The sequence below is a fragment of the Sturnus vulgaris genome, chromosome 4, assembly GCF_052056855.1.
Source record: "Sturnus vulgaris isolate bStuVul1 chromosome 4, bStuVul1.hap1, whole genome shotgun sequence".
Lineage (NCBI taxonomy): Eukaryota > Metazoa > Chordata > Aves > Passeriformes > Sturnidae > Sturnus > Sturnus vulgaris.
In genome coordinates this window covers 35,756,867-35,777,325 of record NC_142246.1, presented here as the reverse complement: position 1 = coordinate 35,777,325, position 20,459 = coordinate 35,756,867, and the positions used below count along the sequence as shown (strand labels likewise).

Genomic DNA, 20,459 nt, shown 5'->3' with positions numbered 1-20,459 from the left:
ACCCAGAGAAGCAAAAGTAGAGAATGAGAATTTCAGATGTAAACTACAAATTCTGAGTTTCTGTGCTGCAGAAGTGCAGGACAGTGTATCTTAAGCTGGCTGAAAATCACAGAGAAGTTGGATAGAACAATTGCTGAACATAGTGTAAAAGGTTATTGAGACCACAGCAAAGGATATTTGCCCAGCAGAAAATACCTCAGTATTTTGGGCACGTGAGTTAATTATAGTAAGGATATCATGCCTGCAAATATAGGTGGACAGAGCCATCAGCTTTCTCACCTATCATTGTACCAGGAGGCTCTGCTGAACAAGGCTTAAAGAAGTATCTTGTAGCACTGATAGCACTGATACTGCTGGGGCTACAAAGGTTTGGTCTCACTGGCCAGTGACACAGCTGTTAGCACATGGGCTGAAATAATGCTGGCTTTGGTGGTCTCAGCACTTCTGTGTCAAATGGGATCAGAAGAATTTGTAAAGGACTGAGAAGCTGCTGGGTTTTTTCCAAGCTTGGAAGAAAACAGATGATGCATGCTATGATTGCCCATGAGAACTGGAAAATGAGAAACCTGAAATTGGACAGGATGATGCCAATTAATCATATGGGAGTGTATTTGTTGTGCTCAACTGTGCATTTAAATTTAGATAATTGAACGTCAGTACTGCATTTTGAAGAATGGATACTAGCAAATCTAGTCTCCAGAATGTTCTAATTAAAGTTATTTTAAATAGGACTTACAAAGTTTATATATTAAAATGTTTCCTGTGTTGACTGCAAGATCTTTTTCCAGAGGTTTCTTTATGGTAAACTTGAGGTTTAATCCTGTAGTTTACTTTTAAACAATGGATCCCCAGACTCTGTTTCATCGAGAAATTAAGGTGAGGTGCAGAAAAAAAGAGCTGTAATAATTGTGCATAATATAACCTCATGACTCCTCCACAATATCTGTCATACCACAGATATTTCTGGATACTGATTTCCAGCATATGTGGAACCATATTCCAGCTGTTCTCAGACTTTCCCATTTCTGGAAACCTGCCCCTCCTTCAGCTCCAACCACATATGTCCACACAATAGAAATCCAGTCGTTGTCCAAAGGGTCAGTCAAAGACTAGCCAAAGATTACACCAGAATGTCTCTGTTGTTTTTTCGCTCCCATCTAAGGACCTTTAGAATCACAAAGTCAGACATGAATTCATTACCTCAAAGCAAGACAACTTTTTTGTGAACCAGCCCTGATAGACTTGTATGTAATGGTCTTTCCCAAAGTTATTAAGGTCTTTAGCACAGACATGTCTAAGCTGCAAGTCAGGGTGTCAAAATATGCAAGACTCCACATTTTAATAAGTCACAAGCCCCCCCAAATAAAAGAGTGAACAGGTTTTCTGTTCTCTTTAAAATTTAGGCAACTTGCTTGATGACAATCAGCAGTCCTGTCACTTTCAGACGTCACCAGCTATCTCTTGCTGCTGCTTTACTTCAGGTTTGAAGTTCCATCTGCTCTTTGCTCTTTTTTGGTTTGAAAAAAACCTTCCCACCATGGTGTCTAAATAATTGGGAAAGCATTTTCAGAAGACCCAAAAATGTATGCAGGATACTTCAGTTTTTGTTCAAAAAGAAAGAGAAAGGAATAAACCTTCAGAGTCCTTCAGAGTTGAAAATATGTATATCTGTAGATATTTGATTCCTCATGTCTTTAACCTCAACACTAGTACCCAGAACTCCACTGTATCCTAATTTTCAATAACTTTTGGTAAGTTAATATCCTAGTCAATTTTTACAATATTACATGTGACGCTTACCCTTATCTAGTTAATCACTAGAACACATGCAACGTTTATCAAATAAGTACATGTAGAATGTTTGTGTGTGGACTCACAAATTAAAAAAAAAGGATAAAAAAATTAATCAGTTAAACTCAAACTGTATTCAAACAAATAACTTACCCTACTCCCTAGTCTACCCTAGTCTAGTTTTTTTTTAGTTGCTTTTTTATGGTAATAAATCTACTTTTGCTGCAGAATTTTTAAAAATTTTGCTACAAGAGTGCAGGATTTAACTAATTAATGCATAATAACAAAAAACCCCAATGCAACCCAAACCAAAACCCAAAAACCCCAAACTGGTTCCTGGAAACATTAATATGCACTTGTTACACACTAGATTTTAGGCTTGTCTGAAGCAGGGAGCATTTTAGCTTGTCCATCTCACTTCTGGACTATGCCTTTCAAGAAAATGCCTAAATTTCCTTGTTTTTGAAACTTTTCTTATGGTTCAAATTGTTTTGATTCTTATTCATGTAAGTTGCTTTCCTGATTCTCTTCTGAAGGATGGCTGTTATCCATCTGAAAATATTTCAAAATCTGTTAAACTCATCATTATATTCAATTGGATAAAATAGAGGGATTGTCACAAGGGTTTAAAGCAAATTATTATCATTATCATGACACATAAAGATAAAAACTAGGTAGTCTTCATTATGGAAGGCACAGAAAATCAATCACTTTCTCCATTATCATGCTACTGAGAAGCATACTAAATGAAGCTTATTAGGAAGTGTCATTCTCATCCCTAAACCAAAAAGACAAGAACAGAACCAAAAGGAGATACTGATAAGGAGAATTATTGTCCTCTGCAATTAACAGTGTTCTTCCCATTTGCAAGGTGACTTTGTAGCCAGGAGTTCAAGAGTTTTTTCCCTAAGAGATTTTTTGGCTATATAAAACATCCTGTGTAGTCAGTGCTAAAATAACAAGAGATTTGCAACTCTTTCACTGCTGATCTTTAGTTTACTTCTGAAAAGTAACATAAATTTAAAAATCCCTTTTCTTCTAGATGTTTTATTCTACACCAGGCTTTCTGCATCAAATTTTTTTCCTTTTTCTTCCAGAACATCAATACTGACTTTTAAAAGAAAAATATTTCTAAACTAGCTAATCTAGGGGAGAGAGATTCAACATGACAAGCTCTTTACATATGATCAATAGCTTTGTGTAGAAAAAGGGAAGACTACGTAAGCAAAGTCTAGGATAAGAAGTAACATTACTAGGAGGATTACAAAAATTATCATGATATTTAGAGCTTTCATTTTTCTGCTTTTGGGGCCAAAAATTAATCTTTGTCCAAAGAGCTTGGCAAATGATACCGGGGTGACGAACAGACAAGCAGATATGCGAGCAATTATTGTTGCTTGCAGAAAGTGCTTTGATTTTTAAATTGCTGTGGCAGTGTTTTGCTTTATTTTCATGACAATAAAAAAGAAGATAGTATCTAAAAACTTGCTTTAAATTTTTTTCATTTTTTTTTCTTAACTTGTACTACATAGGCAATGAAATAGAGTAATGGTTATTTTCCACATGGATAATCCAGGATTAGAAAAGGTGTAGGAATACTGACTTATTTTCATCCATTTCAAATAAATTAATTTTCTATATAATTCCGTATTTATTTTCATGTCTCAACTGTTTGTTACATTTAACTGCTAAAATGAAATCAGTACAAGGTGTTTGTGACAAAGTGCATTTGGCAGTGTCTCAATATCTAGAGAGGGATGAACACAACTCCAGTCTGAATAGATGTAGGAGAGTCCACATGCTCAAGAGTGAGTTGCAAAAAGGATGAGCTGAATCATACAGCACTGATAGGGAAGGAACTCTCTTAATAAAAAGTGTGGGAAAGCAGTGCCTAATTTATATAAAAATAAATGTAAGGTGGGATATAGGTGACAGTGAGCTGTGTTGAAGTCTCTCCTCACAAACCCTTCTCGCCTTGGTAGCATGTAAGCCAGCCCATTTGTTCCAGTGCACACTGAAGGTTTTGGAGTATGAGAGCTTCCTGATTTGTCTCCCAGGCTGGCCCTTATAAGAGGCAGCTCCTGTGAGGTCATAAAATCCTTGGGATGTGGGGCTTTAAAATCATTGCCAAAGTTACGTTTAGGTGAGTCAAAATAAAGAACCTGCTCCAAACCCACCCTTGTGGACTGGGAAAATTGCCACACTGCTCATGGTGTTAGATGGACTGTCTTGAAAGAAAAGACATAGAATACAGAATCATGTGTTGCTTTCATCAGCAAGCAACCTTTGATGCACATTTCTTCTACATCCAGCCCTTAGGTAACAGATAATTGTAGAATGTATTTAATTTTGGACACATTCCATATTTACTTGCAATAACTGCCCTGTGAGACTCATTAATGCTTTAAAGCTTCCTATTAAATAGAAACCTCACAGTACTTTCTTTCTAATAAAATAAACTGAAAGGTGAAAATATTTTCTGTTTGTTTTTTAATAATGAATGTGTCTCAAAAAATTACTCCTAATTTGTTGGATTATTTTAGTTTTATGTCCTTTCAGAGGCATGTTAATGAATAATGAAAAAAAGTGCAATAAAAGCAAACAATAATTATTCATGCTGACCTGAGGCATTTAAAGAAATAGAAGAAAGTCTAAAGAAACAGATTTCCTATAGCGCTACTTTCTTAAGTATACTAAGGTAATTAGCTTTAAGAGGAGATAATTTCAGTTCACTGAGGGTGCTCTTTTAAGTCTTTCTGGGAAATTTGGATTTTCCATTGATAGTAGTTTTAACATGTCACACTGGAGCCAGAGTGAATTAAAGTGAAGAGCTGCACAGTCTAAACAAATAGTCCTTCCCATGATCAGAAGCCTGACAACATAACAGCATAAATTATGTCACATGCCCACAAGTAATGCAGGAACAATTAAAAAAATAATAGCAAAACCTCACTGCAATCCATAAACAATACATGATGTTTTATTGAGCTAACATTTTAAGCTGTCTAATTTTCCAATTTATCATGTTGCATTTTTACTGGTCTTAAGGAAATAAACAACAAACGTTGCCTGTTCAGCAAGCTATTCTTTCTTCTGATTAAATGGTGACATAGCAATTCTCCATGAAAATAACTGGCTAAGTCCTCAAAACCATCAATGAGAAACAGAAGATCAGTTCTTATCTCACTTTGAAGCATAGTTAGGATAGATACAATATATTTGTTTGTGGGTAGGAATATTTGAGTAACTTATTTTACATATTTAAAATTTCTATTTCAATCTCATTTGGGCTTCCTCTTCATCTCTCCTCTACAACCATTTTTAAATTTTTTTTCATGCCACTTTTTAGCTAAATATGAAATTAAAGTCTCTTATTAGTGCTTGCAGTAAGGATCTCTCCTTCTTTGGCATGGTTGTTCTCATGTTTGAATGTCCTGGATATGGGGAATCATAGATGAAGAATTAAAGCATAAACTGATTGAAGGTTCTGACTCATCAAACTGACAGTGTTTTGGGCATTGTTACCTTCCTCACTCTACAGAGGTGTATGCTGCTGTCCTTCTGTGAGATGCTTGTGCTCCACTAGAAAGGTTACACTTGACCTCTTTTAGTTCAAAGTCTTCCTTGGCACCTTGGGATAAGATCTGGGAGGTGAGGCTTAGGTGCAGGTAATATGTGGCAGCACAGCCCAGCTGATATCCCTGCAAGCAGATGCCATTCCTGCCGCTATGATTTTGTTAGCCCAACAGCAGCGACTTCTACTCAACTTCAGTTACAACAGGAATGGAAAAAAAAGATTTCACATTTTTTTCTTTTTTTCCTTTCAAGTGCATGTCACTACACATTTTTCTTATTTAAGATGTGTTCTTTTATTGCACTTTTGTCCAAGTGCGAGTTAAATGGTAAAGTTGGTGGCAGTGCCCCTCATCTTCTGTCCTGTTCTTTGTACCTACAGAAAAGAGGCATTTGATAAAGCAGTACCTTCGTGACTGCCCTCACTGGATGGTAAGAAGAAGGATAGATTTTCCCCTACCTGAGTAGCATTTAAATACTACTGTGTAGCACATGTGCTTCTCAACATGAAATCCTTCAGCTGGATGATCCAGATAAGAAAGGAAATTAGATATTTTCACATATCACTTTGTCCTTTCCCAGTCTCAGTTTACAGATACTGTTTTCATAGATATTGTTTGTTCATCACATATGCATGGTCAACTACAGCTCTGGAAAGTGCATTGAGAATTTGGACCAAAGGCTGCAGAAGCATCATTAGAAACTACATAAAGAAAGAGAAATCACAGCATATGAATTTATCATTGAGGATGTAGACACTGTTCTCAAAAGTGCCTGGCCTGCTACACAGCTGAAAAGCTTTGGTAGCCAGGTTTTCCAAAGTACCAGTACTTCAGTGGCAAAGTTTAGTCTTCTATCCATCTCTTTTTTATCATTATTTTTAATATATAAATATTAATGATGTATTTCACTGTTTTTCTGACTCAGACTTCTTTTATTTTTCTTATTACACTGCAAGAAATTATTATTAATCTCTTCTAATAAAAATTGCATTTGGAAAGGATAAATGAGAGGTGAAGATTCTTGCAATACCTAAAGAAACAGTAAATTCTTCATGTTGTTTTCCCTCTCTACAAAAATTATTGTAAGCAACATTAGGCAATAAGTTAGTTGCATGTTGGTATGGCTCCATACCAATCATGGCAGGCATTTTTCAAAGATGGAACTAAAATATTAAAAGTCTAAGTGAATTAGGTGCCCATCCCATTTTAGAATGACCTGAGCTTTAGGAGCAAACATTTTCCCCGGACTCCTAAAATCAAGACCAGATGCTTTTCTAAACACTATGCTGTAATTCAACCATATTTTTATTGGACACAGTACAAGAATTACAGGGTGAAATTCCATGGTTTCTGTTATGTAAGAAGTCAGACTACATGATGGCACGATCCCTTATGTCACTAAAATCTCTGAATAACTGAAGATGAAATCACATCTGATTTGCTCAAATTTTACTTCCTGGGTTCTTGCATTGTCATAATTTCACTCAATCTCCAGCCACTGGAGAAAGTTCTGGGGTAAACAATGTAGGCAAGGTTTGTATTTTTAATGTAACAAACAAGGAAAACCCTCAAAACTTTGGGAAAACCTTCCTGTGAAATTTCCACCATCTTTAATGTGCTTATTCCATGTCAGGATTGAGCTGAAGGGAATGTACATTTATGTTTTTGCATTCACTCTAATGCTTTTATCACCAGGCAATAAATCAGGGAATTTATGATGGATTGGTATCTTAAGCATCAGATTTATCAGCAAAATCAGAATGCTGATAAAAAGAAATAAAATCTATTTCTGAAATAGGACTTCTATGAATATACCACTGAAAATGCCTACTGAAAAACAGAGGTCTTTCTCTTATTTTTAGGTTCAGTTATGATGGAATTCGCAAATTTTCTTTTGAATTTGGAAAATATCTTCACATTTTCGGCACTCTAAAAGGCAAGTATTTAAAATAGTCCAAGTGTGTTGAAACTTTTGATGAACTCTAATGTCAAGAAAACCTCTGCATGTTAAACCATGCTCAACCATAAAATGAGTTTTAAATGTCTTTTCTGTTAGGCAGGATCACTCGAATGAAAGAAAAAACTGGAGATCAGTCCTGTCTAATGTAAGATTCAAGAACCAAAAAACTCCCACCACCTTACCAAAAAACAGCCCAGAGCAATTAGCTTCGGTGGGAAATGGAAGGAAACAATAGGAATGCTTTGACCTCAGGACTGTTTTTTCCTTCGGGTCTGTGAAGTCATTAGAAAACTCTGGTACCCTCTGCTGGCCAAGCAATAAATCTGTGGCCCCCGAGCCAAGATGACATTCCCACGGATGCTGACATGGAAGCACGTGAGCAGCTTGGAAGCAAGAGCCACGTTGACCTGAATCCTCTTAAAGAGCAAAACAAAAACCCATGAAACAACATATGAGAAAGCATTAGTCAGGCAAAAGTTTCAGGCTACCAAGAGAGTGCTACCAAAAAAAAGATCTTGCTAAGATATTTAACACTAGGTTTTTATTAAAGTATTTTAAAACCATTAAGCCTCTACCTAAGGATGTTTTTTTAGATTTTCAGAGTAAATTGTGGCAGCGCTGTATAATGACTTCAAGCATGCTTGTGTTGTGTTCCTCTTGTCTTTTAGATCGTGGCACATCTAGTACACTGCTTAAACATCTGAAATGCGCATATGCATATTTCTTTGAAATGGAGTGATACCCTCTGTTACACGAGCTCACTTTTAAGCTGATATCAGTGAAGTTAGAACTTTGTTTTATCCATTTAAAATAATGTGTGTTTGGTGCCTTGCAGTTCAGGAGGTTAAAAAGGTAAATGGTTTCATGTATACCATAGGCCTCTGCTAAAAAGAGGACAATAATGATGAGCCAGACACTTTTTCAGAGGTGGAAAGTAACTAGTTAGAATAGTTAATCTTTTGAGATGCATCCCTGGCATTAAGTGGATTCTTCTCATTCAGCTGAAGGCGCAACAGCTGGATTCTGTCATCCCTGACTGGGGCGGTCTTGTTAGTGTAGGATGACCTCTGGAGCACTAACACAGATAATACTGGCACCTCTCTCCACTCTAATCAACTACCAGTCTGAGCAATTCTACAGGAGATGGGGGCATTAAGGCCATATTATTCTAAACAAAATTCATTGATGGTAGCAGAGTATTGTGACAGCAAAAGACAGATTTTACCTTTCTCACCAAAGGATTTTAGGGCTAAATTTGTGGAATGGTCTGTAAAAACAGCACAGCTCCATATTTTCTCCCTTTTCTTAAAGTCGTATTTTGCAAAACTAGACTGTGTCAAGTATGTCTAAGCTAAGACTCTCACAGTTTTACTGCCATATATAAAACTGTTCATTGCAACCACACATAGTTAATGTGCTCTCTCTTCGTCTCTCTCCACATAGATTAGAGCTGGCAGGAAATTTTTGGGCATTTAGCTGGAATGTGAAAGGCTCAGGTTCAAATTACTGCTCTGCCCTGCCCTGTTTCAGAGCAAGGCATTGAAAAAGGATCTTCTACATCCGAACTGACTACTTTTGTGGCTGGACCAATGCTGTTTTGGTGAGGGAGCTCTTGTATTTTGACCATTTTAAAAAAAGCTTCATTAAAAACTGACCTCCTCTCATGACATTCATTCACGTTCACTTAAAAGATTTCCTTCTGTAAAGTTTTCAGTCATAGCACAGCCAGCTATACATGGGGAAAAAAAAAGGCAACAAGGCTATTAGTAGTTATGAAAAAGCAAAATGAAGGTAGCTAACTTTGTTGAAAGGGATTCATTTGCCAGGCAGGCATTTGGTGTGCTTCATCACACTACTTGCAGAGCACAGGCATGCTGTTGATAAAAATGCACCAGTGCACCACATGCAAAGTACAATATGTTGATGTTATAGGAAGCAACAATTCTGTTTATCTGTAACATTTATTAGAAAATTACCAATACCCACACTGTCAACTAAGTTGAGCCTTCTGCTACACTTGTGCTTTTACAGTTATAACATTTTCCCTCTGAATCCTTGGGATAATGGAATGCTGCTGCCTTGTGCCTGGGCCATATAGAGGCATTGGATTTGATTAAGAGCGGCTTCAGTTGTGCTTGGGAGTATTCACCTCTGGAATTCGGATCCTACTGCTAAAAGCACAACAGAAATGAATGTCCGCATCTGAATGAAGAGTGTTTGCATTTACTTTACTGTCAGTGGAGAGAAATAGGGTGTCATTTACCTCTCAAAATAAATATTAATTACTTGACAAATCCTGCCTTTGATTTTTCCTGTCAAACGAGAAAAGAACAGTGATCAGCTGCGAACAATTTGGGGTGCTTACTTGTCCACAGTCCTTCATGTCACAAATGGGAATAAGACTCAAATCTCCAGGGTAGATTTGCTTAATTGAAGTAAACATTGTGTTGCACTCTCTGTTGACAATTTTACTGCAACAACACCAGGCTTTATCTGTCATACAGATGCAGATCTCTGTCGGGAGGCAAATGAATTACTCAGTGTTTGAGACAGGAGTACAAAGCGTCCACGCAATTGAGGATTATGCCACCACAAATACAGCCATGGAGGTCAAATGCAGTGTTTCTTTGGTGTGGGTGGAATATCGCAGGAGAAGTGGTAATGTTGCATAATTTCCTAAGCTTTTAAAAGATCATGGAAAATGAAAGCCTGATCCTTTAGAAATTCATCAATACTACTGGACTTCTTTAGCAACATAGCATAGTCCTTCATCCTTTGAACTAATGATAGCAGATGAAGTGGACGTGTCATCCTGTTTGTGAATCACTAAAGAAGGAATCTTAAAATCTTAATTGTCATAGGTTTTGGTAGAAAGTAAAAGAATTTTAAAGTTCAAGAACTCATCTAGTCTTAGAGTGAAACTTTGTTGGGAGGTGGGAGGGGACTGAAGAGAGGAAGAGCGCGTGATTTTGACACAACTTTCAGCAGAGAACACAAATGCTAACAGAATCTAAGAGGCTTTTATTTAAATTTAATTTTTTTTTAAACGGAAAGAAATACAATCATCATGGAAATTATCACTAACTTGGTCCTTGGGACACTTATTGGGCTCTCAGTTTCAGTTCCCTTATCTGCCTGATGCATACCTGGCCTGTAATCCCGATGTCCCATATCCCATATGAGTTTGTCTGCTGCAAAGAAATTCTCGCTCCTCTTGTAAATTCTTTCAAACCTATCACACCTTTTTGCAGCCTTCCCACTCTGCTGCTTAGAAAGATCATGTTTTGATTGCAGATTTCTCAGAGCATGTAGATGATTTGGTGATTTTGTATTTTTGGCCCAAAGAAGATTTTACCCCTTTCCTTTGTGTCTGATTTTGCCCATCTCCTTCTCTCTGTGATTTCCTCTACTGTTTATATTTCTTGTATTAACTCCATCCAAGTGGTTTGTTCTTCCCACTGTTCCCTGAAACCCCTGCAATGCATTTTCCTGATTGAATGCTGTCAGCAGGGGGAGCATCAACAGCACAGGAGACTCCACCAGGGCTACTGGGTCTTCATGGAGGAATGGAGTCAGACTCGCAGAATCCTAAAGACAGAAGTTTGGCCATCAACATGTACATCAAAGACATGTTGACTCATATGTAAAAGATAGTGAGCTCTTTGTATTTAAATGGAAATAAGAAATGCCATCCCACATACATGTCAGAGTTGCCATAAAATAAAAAGGACAACATGGGAAAAATAAGATTGCGTTTGAGGTTTTTCTCCAATTATTTAAAATTTTTTATTTTAGATATTCACTTTTTTGTTGCATTCCTTTTCCAGTGTCTCTCTAGAGAGTGAGTTAGTTCCTTGCTGGTGAATTTCAAGGCTAATAAATTATGTTGATATTGACCAAATGAAAAATGAACCAATTTTGATTACACTGGCATTGAAAGAAAACAACTCGGGCAATCTTTACTGTCTGGACATGCTGTACACTTGGCTGATTCTTTCCTTTCGTGAGTCATTGTTTTCTGGTAAATGCTGATTACCACTCCATGTGCATTTGTGAAAATCTCATCAGGCTAGGCTGCTGTAATTAGTGAAAACATCAATATCAACATATGCCAAAATAAAAATGGTGCATCCTAGATCCTATATTGAGAATCCAGAGTTAAACTATGTAACAAAATGTATGAATACTTGTATAAAAATAGCGTAAAATATTTTAGCACAAAAAATAACGGTAGCTAGAGATTAGATAATTCACTGTAAGGATGCTACAAGGAGACATATGTTTGAACAACTCGTGTACACTGAGAGTGGAATGAAAAACTAAGTTTTAAGACTATGTTAACTCTGACTATTCACTAAACAGAAGATGAAAATAAACTTTTAAGACTCTCCAACCACAGTGGAGTAGACAAACTTCAATTTTTCTGGAGTGATGCTACTTGGGTGTATAAGATTGAGGTAGGATTTGCCCCTCTGTTGTCTGAAGTGTGCAATTTGTCTTTCACTTCAAGTCTATAGCTAATTTTGAGCTATTTATAGGCAACTCAAAAGTCCCTGTTACTGCATTCTCTAGGAAGCCTGATGAGGTAGGGATCTTTTGAATGTATTTAACTCATACCAGTTATACTGCATTCAGCCATAGCAATTTTTTTCAAAGTAGATATAGTGTTGGCATAAATGGTTATGGTGTTTGTGTACATTTTTTTATTGCCTACTGGGTGGAATGTTCTTCTACATTTAATTTCTCCCTAAACTTGTGGGACTTTCAGTTTATCACCCCCAGAAGAGGGTCTATCCTGGCTAAGGAAACTCAGTGGTGCTTGTGTCAGACCAGCAGTGAATGTTCAGGACCAAGACCAGGGACAGATGAGGAGAAAACTGGTGTTAAGTCTTACAGCTGGTGCTAGCCCCGTTGCTTCTCAGAAGAGATGGGCAGATCCTTTTTTCTTCACCACAATTCTTTTCTGATCCCCGAACCACACAGGGCTTCCAGAACTTTGGCATTGGAAAAGCAGCCTGTGGGACTGTGATTCTTTTGGTATAAGAAAAGGATGCAGGTAGGTGCCAGCCGACTGATGTAAGTAGAGACCTTCTTTGCCTATGTTTGGATCCCACCTTAAGTGCTTCTTGTAGCACAACATTGGAACATGCCACAATTTTTAAAAATACTTATCCATTTGGGGTATAAATACAGAAGTACTGTTCTTTCCTACAGAAGAACAGAAGCAGATTAAATAGTATATGATCACATAGGAAGACTCCAGTATTGCAAAGTCTTGAACTTTTGTCATCTAAGTCCTATGGCAGACCCTAAACAAATGGATCCTCTTTCTTCTTTGCATGTGCTTGATGTTTCACTAGCAAGCACTGTGATTTTCTTTTCTCCTGGGCTGTTTTCTACAACATATGTATGTCTTTAGTTCTGCAAGTTAAGTAGGTACAGTTTTTCATGCAGTAAACCAATTGGTATATATAGTATTCCTGTGTTTAAAATGCCTTTGAAGACTCGTCCAAAGCTCACTGAAGCCAATGACATCTTTGTTTAATTTCAATGGAATATGAATCAGGATGTGGATTGAAAGAGAAAATGTGGTCCTGCTTCTGCACCGAGAATTAATGCAGGCTTCCTTGAAAGTATAGGACGCTATTTGGTTGTAGAAATAATGAGAACATATGGGATCATGGACTTAAGAGAAATGACTGTTTCACACTTTCTAAAATGTGCACTATAGTCTGAAGCAGTACCTGTCTGAACAAAACTTCAGCATACAGATGCCTTCTCTGAGAAAAGAGATTTTTTCACCAAATTTCCTTCTATCTTGAATTCAGCGAAACTGAAGAGAAAATATATCTATTTAAAATAGATGTAGAAGAACATAGTAATCTACAAACATTGTAAATCAAATTAAAATAACAGCTTGAGTTTTGCTTAGCAATGTTTTCATTTGTCCAAGAGCTGTTATTCAAGGAATCATAGGATAATTTGGGTTGAAAGACACATTTCAAGGTCTTCTAATCCAGTCCCCCTGCAAATAAGCAGGGACATTTTCAACCAGATCAGGCTGCTCAGAGCCCCATCCAACCAGACCTTGAATGTTTGCAGAGATAGAGCATCCACCACCTCTCTGGACAACATGTTCCTTTTAATTTAAAACCACTATCCCCTGTCCTATTTCAACAGGCTTTGCTAAAAGGTTTTTTAATTACTGAAAAGCCGTAATAAGTTCTCCTTGGATACTTCTCTTCTCCAGGTAAGGAGCTCAGTTGATTGGAGCATGGTGCTAATAATGACAAGGTTGTGGGTTTGATCCTCATAGGGGATACCCACTCAAGAGCTGGACTCAGTGGTCCTTGTGAGTCCCTTCCAACTCAGAATATTTTGTGATCCTCAAGTTTGTCCAGGCCCCTCCAAATTGTATCGCATTAATTTTTTAAGAGTTGTTTTCAAGTTTAACAAAGCTACAGCAAACTGAAAATTCTGTTGAGAGCACACAGTCAAAAACATTTGGAAGTCCCCTGGACAGATTTGCTACTAGTTGTAGCAACACTGTGTACTTTTAATTAAACAGAATGATTCAATAATTAGCAAGTTCTCGTGGGTCAATTTTTGGTCTGATTTTAGAACAAAAATGGAGGAAAAATGTCATGTGCTTTAGAGTAAGAGGGGCATGAAAAATCTCCACAATTTGTCAATGTGTCATTATTGACAGGATTGTTTATTTTTTTAAAAAAACCCACTTTTCAGAGATGGTTATTTCTTTTTTCTTTTTTTTTCCTTTTTTAAAATCTGTTAAAATGTGTTGTTTGTGAAAAAGATTTTTTAAGTGAAAAGAAAAATTATAGCTTTCATTTCAACTTCATCATAATCTTTGGGGATTTAAATTTGAAATATCTCATTTTTCAAAATTTATTTACTGTAAACTGTAATACAGGAAATCAGATTTGACACAAATTGTTTTGTTTTGACCTTAGACAATTTTTCTAGAGAAGGAAAGAAAATGTTCACCACTCTGGAGAGTGAATACATGATGGGCTACATTGAATTGCACTCACTAAAACCACAAACCTTTCAGTTGCTGGCAGCAGTTCACTCCTGATAAATACAAGATGAGTCCATTGCACTGTGAGTGCAATAGTGCTGCGAGACTGAAGAACCAGCTTTGAATTGAAAAGAACTAGAATCTGAGTGAGACATTTTCTGATGAGATGGGATCAGACAGAACTAATATTTTCCTTGTAAGCCTTCAGTATCATCTGAAGCCAGTACTGTTGCAGATTTACCTCTGGTTGAATGGCACTCTACTTTCACTGTACATTTGCTCATGGAGACAACAAAAATTGCTACAAACAGAAGGAAAATGTATTTCTGGTAAACTATAGCCTTCTCTCAAACATTTCCTGTTGTCTTCAGAGAAAACCCAAAATTTCATAATTTTTCTTGACCAGTCAGTCTTTTGAACACTTTTCAGCTTTGTCAATTATCCATCTATCTCAGCAATCATCCTATTGTTACTGAGGAAATACCCTTCAAAAAGCATATTAGGAACATAATTTCAGTGATTATTTTCTATGGAATAATGACCATTTTGTTTCATTAGTGGCTTTCTGGTTCTAATCAGACGTTTATTTTTCACATTCCCCAAACAAGGTTGCCCAGCATATGTAAAGGGAGCTGGTGTGTACCATATGGCTAAGAATAATAAATGCTGTATAAAATGGGGAGAGTGAAAGGGGAAGAGTAATGTAATATAACAGATAATGAATTCAGCTACATTATATGATTTTAGCATTGTGAGGTTGCAAAGATGAAGGAGCACACATAGACTTTAAACCCCAGCGATTTTCACTTTCAGTATTCTAAAGTGAAATTTCCCCTCATCTTGATCAGATGTCTCTGCAGTCATGAAATGACAAAGAAGGAAGGCTTAATTCTTGTACAGAATTGTACTGTTTAACTTCAGTTTAAAGAGAGGTAAAGCACATTAAGTCCAAATATGTGGAACTGGAATCAGCATGGAGACAGGTCTATGATGTGTGGGCATTGGGGTACATTTTCTGTATTGCAAGACAGCATTCTGGTAATTTCTAAGTAGCAAGACCACAAACTTTGACTTATGCTAAAAAAAAATGTAGGCTCCAAGAAGAACCTCAAACATTCCTTTTAGAACTTGGCTGTACTTCAGGAAGTGAATTTTCACATTGCTCTAATCATCTGCTATTAAGGCTTGAAGTCCATAAGAACCTTCAGCTCAAATCACTAGATTGAAGAACTGAAATAAAAATGTTTTGATTTCTTAACCAATATCCACAGCTATTAAAATGTCTTCTGGAAAATAAAATGCTTGTTGGATGACAGCATGAGATATAAAAGGGGCATTTCAAGCCATCATTTAACACAAATTGTTATCTGATGTTAGACCTATTATTTGGAGTTTGGCTGATTCTGTGATCAAAATCTCACGTAGTACTGAAGTTTTCAGGCTACATATTAATAGTGAAATGTGCATTTGGCTGGGAAGCTCTCTGATTTGCTATCGATAAAAATCTGAATGGAAGCTGGCTCAGAGCTAACTACCTTGATTCACACACAGCCCTTATCCTAATAGTGGCACATTTCATAGGTGTGTTAATGCTGAAAGTTAAACACCCTGAATGCTCACACTGCTCCTTCTGGCACGTGTATTATAGTCAGGGCTGTACATCACGTACTGTCTGTAACCTTGCTTACAAGGATTATAACTTATGATTGTTACAGCTGCAAGTTATTTAATACCAATACCTAAAAGCTGTGCTCATTAGGCTCCTAACCCATGTCTCTCCCTGAAAAGTGTATTATCATAGTTGGCAATATCAATAATTTTACTTAAAGTAAGTCATACAACCCTGCCTCGATTTTATGATTTAAAGGTAGTTACTGAGAACACTTGAATTCTTAACATATAATTTAAGATCAGCTAAATGTACACAAGACCTCACTTATTGGAGAATCAGAGGTGTATAAATACATATTAGTTTTTCTTTCCAACTTTTGTTTCAAGTGTACCTGGTAGATTTATTGCTTGACTGTGCTTCAGTAGTCTGACTCCCTGTGGTGATTTCCAAAGGGCTGCAGGCAGGAATATACCCTTACTGTTGCAAAAGATTATGACATCATGGATGTTAAAAAGAGAATGAATGATGTGGTTAGTCATGCATTCAATATATTACTGGAGAGGGGGTTATATGGAAACATGGCCTTTCTGTCAGGTAGAATAAATGACATATATAATTTGTTTTGTCCTTCTCTTTAAAGAACAAGGGAAAGGAGATAATCTGTCTTAATAAGGGCATGCTTAGAGTATCAACCAACAAGAAAGTAATATATTCTTAAACATCCATATGTGATCTCCTTATTAAATTAGGATGTTGAGCTAAATTTAAAGTATCAATATATAAATCAGTCAGTCAGTTAAATTATCCAGTTTTATACTGATAAATGGGAGTTAATAAAGCAATTACTTCTTTCTGAACCATAAGGCTCTGGTTTCCAAATCAGTTGTATGAGTTATGGATTACTGACATAATTTACAAGTTTTCATTTACATGACTTATACCCTCGATTTCTGAGGAATTAGTCCTTTATTATATTAAAGGCACAACAAAATAGCATTTGCGTAACATTACGGTTGGAGCAAAGCAACAAAACTCTCTGACTTCTCAATTTCTGGTGACAGTGTTCCTTAGTCTAGCTGCTGTTGTTCATAACACATAGAGAGTTAAGGATAGAATTGTTGCCTTAATATTGAAGGTCATGACTTCTCAATGTGTGTGTCGTGACCTATGTTCTATACCTGTTGAGTTTTGCCTTTTCTTTCCCTCAATTCCATAAGTACACACCACTAGCAGGCAGTTCTGCACCTATGCTGGCCACTTGCTATGAAAGACGTGGTATTAAAACTTGTCAGTGTATTGCCACATAACCTTCACGTTTTCTATTTTTATGAGGCTCAGCTTTGTACAGGTTGACGTCATTGAAGGATTGGAAATGATTACAATGTGAGCAAGGTCAAGCTTATATAAGGTGTGCCTTAAATAAATTTTCATTTTAATTTTTCACACGCTTTTCTCCTTTTAATGCTTACTGCCTGGTATTTATCTTATTATACTATTCAGATAGAAGCAGCCTGTCACGTGGGCCACACAAGTCTTGAAGAGTTGCACAAACTAACCAGAGTCAGGTAGAATTTTGCTGGAGTCCAATCAGTTCTTAACAAAAAATATTCTAAAATTCAAGAAAGGTAACAGTTTGCAGATTAAACCATTTACTATCCTCTGCCATGTTACTCATGGAGGGTACAGTAATGGCAATGGCAATAGCTGTTATGAGATAGAGCAATAAGAACAGTTAAGGAAGGCTTCATGATGCATGCTGGTGGTGTTTGTGTAGCTCAGTTCCTTCAGCGTTTCAAAAAAAGAAGCCCCAAAAACGAATCAACCAAATGAAAAAGAGCAAACCCAAAAAACCCCAAACCAAGTCCTAAACCATCAAAATCATATTCTGATTGAAAATATAATTTTTCTCGTTAAAAAGTTGGTGGTGTTGCAACAAGCTGAGAAATCAAACCTGGGTATGTAGTGGCTGAGACATCCTAGGTATACGTAAGGAAAGAATAAGAAGGTAGACAAAAAAGTCAGGTAGAAACAAAGGAACCAATAGGCTATTGTACCAGAAATCTCAGAAGAAAAAAAACCTGGACAATACAAGAATTATATGACCAAGAGTAGGATTGCCCTGAGACCTGGCCTAAATGGCAGACTCCATTTTGCAGACTAGAGGAATTAACAAGGGTCTGGTAAAGAGTAATTCTAGTCTTCTTATTTACTTTGTTATATTTACCTTGCAGGCAATCCAGAAACAGGATTAACACTAAGTATTGGAAGAACAATTTAAGAGATTGTCTTTCATCCCTCCAGCATATCTCCATTCAAATATCAACAGCTAATAGACAGGCAAGGCTCACAGCTTGTCTTTCTTAATGGCATGATCAGTGCTGCTGTGTGATGTGGAGCCAGCAAACTTACTCACTCACTATAAAAGAGCTATTTTAATTAATAAAAGGAATCTTCCTATGACAAGAATTTTGTTTTTTCCTCACTGAAATGTATTGAAACAGAGAAATATTTACTCCCATAATTATGATATACCATTATCTGCCATATAATTTAAAGCTCAGAGTCCAAGCTCCAAACATTAATGATCCAAACAAAAACTCATGACAGAGGCAGTCAGGTGGTCATCTCCTTGGTATGTGTTGGAGACTAAGTCTTGTTTTCAGATGTCAGACTGTATAAAAATGCTTCTAAGGAAATATCATAAAGGGTTTCTTCAATTTTACCAACATTTATCCTCAAGCCTTATGTAATTGGCTAATACCTATCATGTTAAACAGCTTCAACCAGAGCAATTTGCCCTGCACTTCTGCAGTAATATTATTGCAAGGCATCAATAGGCATTCTAGTTATAGGCAAATACGTGTTACCTATCACATGCCTGGCTAACAGAAAGATAAACTGATTTATGTTAAATAGGATATATTAATATATAATAAAATATCAATTATTAATATATAATAAACCTAATTAAAAAGACCAATTTTTGATAGACTCAACAGAAAGTGGTTAGACTGACTAAACTATTCCACTGTTGACTCCAGAGCAGCCAAACTGCTTCCATTTATACACCTTTTTGGCCTCAATGAAAATGAAAGTTATTTAATTATTTAAAAGAAGTGGCATTTTGGCAGAACTTCACATTTCCCTTCAGTCATCTATAAATTTATGAGATTTTAGATAACAGAACTTCCCTTAATATACCTTCCAGGATGTTAAAGAAAAGCTATTTGTTTATGGTATACGGAGTGATGCCAGATCTGGCTAGTCTGGAGGCAAGATTTTTCAAGCTTTTGATCTGCAGGCTCTGGTTTCCAGAATGTTGAGATCCATGTTAAAAAGGAATCTGGTGTACAGAGTCTGTTCATTGCATTGCCACAATTATAAAACAGGACCAGATAAAGACTGATGAGGGTGGATTAAAAGCATGGAACAACGACTGCAAGAATGCTGACCAAAAGGACAATGGTCTATATAGAGAAGGTAATACCAAATCAAGAAGTATGTGGAAGATGTGAATATAAGACCTTTGTTTACTTTTTCTTCACATAAGAACTCTTCACATGAAAAAAGTGTCAAGAGAAGGCCTCACATAATTAAATGGTGGTCATGGAGTACTGTGGTACAGAGTTGTTATCCACAGAGTGCAAATGGAAAGTAAAATATAAACGTATTTGGAATCAAACAGCACTAAAGTAATTCCTGGAAGATGGATCCATCAGTAACTTTCAAACATGTAGGAAACTGTTCCATGATAGCTAAAAGTGGAGAGATTTGATCAGATTTTTCTGTACTTGTTTTTCATTTCCCTACATGACCGCTGTTGGTCCTGGGACACTGGACTATACAAATCATTGTGTCCATGACACTTTTGTCATGCTTAGTTTTCAAGGATTTAAGGAAAGGAAAATTCTCCTTTGTTATTATTGATTATTACCTTATCTCCCTGTCCTCCAGACCAGCTCTCCTTCTTGCTCTTCTGGGCTTCCTTTCTTTTCTACATTTTCTTCTTGTCACATATACTCTTTTTAGCATTCTTATTAGGAGGACATTGCAGATGGAAAGAATCTAATTCATATATTGAATATTGATATTTTGAACAGCCACGCCTTCAGCATAACTATTGAGTATGATTACATTGCTGCCATTTCAATTTTTTTCACCAGATAAGAACTAGAATTTTCATACGTGATTGCTCTGAGCTAGATTGTTTGTATGTAACTTTTGGCTCTACTTAGCATAGAGGATAATGGTTCCAAATAACCACATTACCATGACAGTTAATGTAATCAAAACCAAAAATACTTTTGGTTTTGAAAAACAAAGAAAGGCAGATAAAATTCAGTCTGCATGTAATCAATATTCTCTAAAATGTTGCAGATTGAACAGAAGACTGATCTTAATAAATGGTTCCAGCTCTGAAGCCTTGATGTAATACTGTAAATTCCTTTGAGATGATTAGACTGGCAGTTTAGCATCTATCAT

The 20,459-nt window shown here is 36.6% G+C and overlaps 1 long non-coding RNA gene across 1 annotated transcript in view; it reads left to right on the top strand.

Annotated features, from left to right (window-relative positions):
* Positions 1-7,893, top strand: part of LOC148223944 (uncharacterized) — a 32,343-nt gene extending 24,450 nt beyond the window's left edge. The window contains exons 4-5 of the long non-coding RNA XR_015803554.1: positions 7,229-7,306; positions 7,427-7,893. This is a non-coding gene — a long non-coding RNA (uncharacterized LOC148223944). The remainder of the gene's footprint in view (positions 1-7,228; positions 7,307-7,426) is intronic.
* The last annotated feature ends 12,566 nt before the right edge of the window (positions 7,894-20,459 follow it).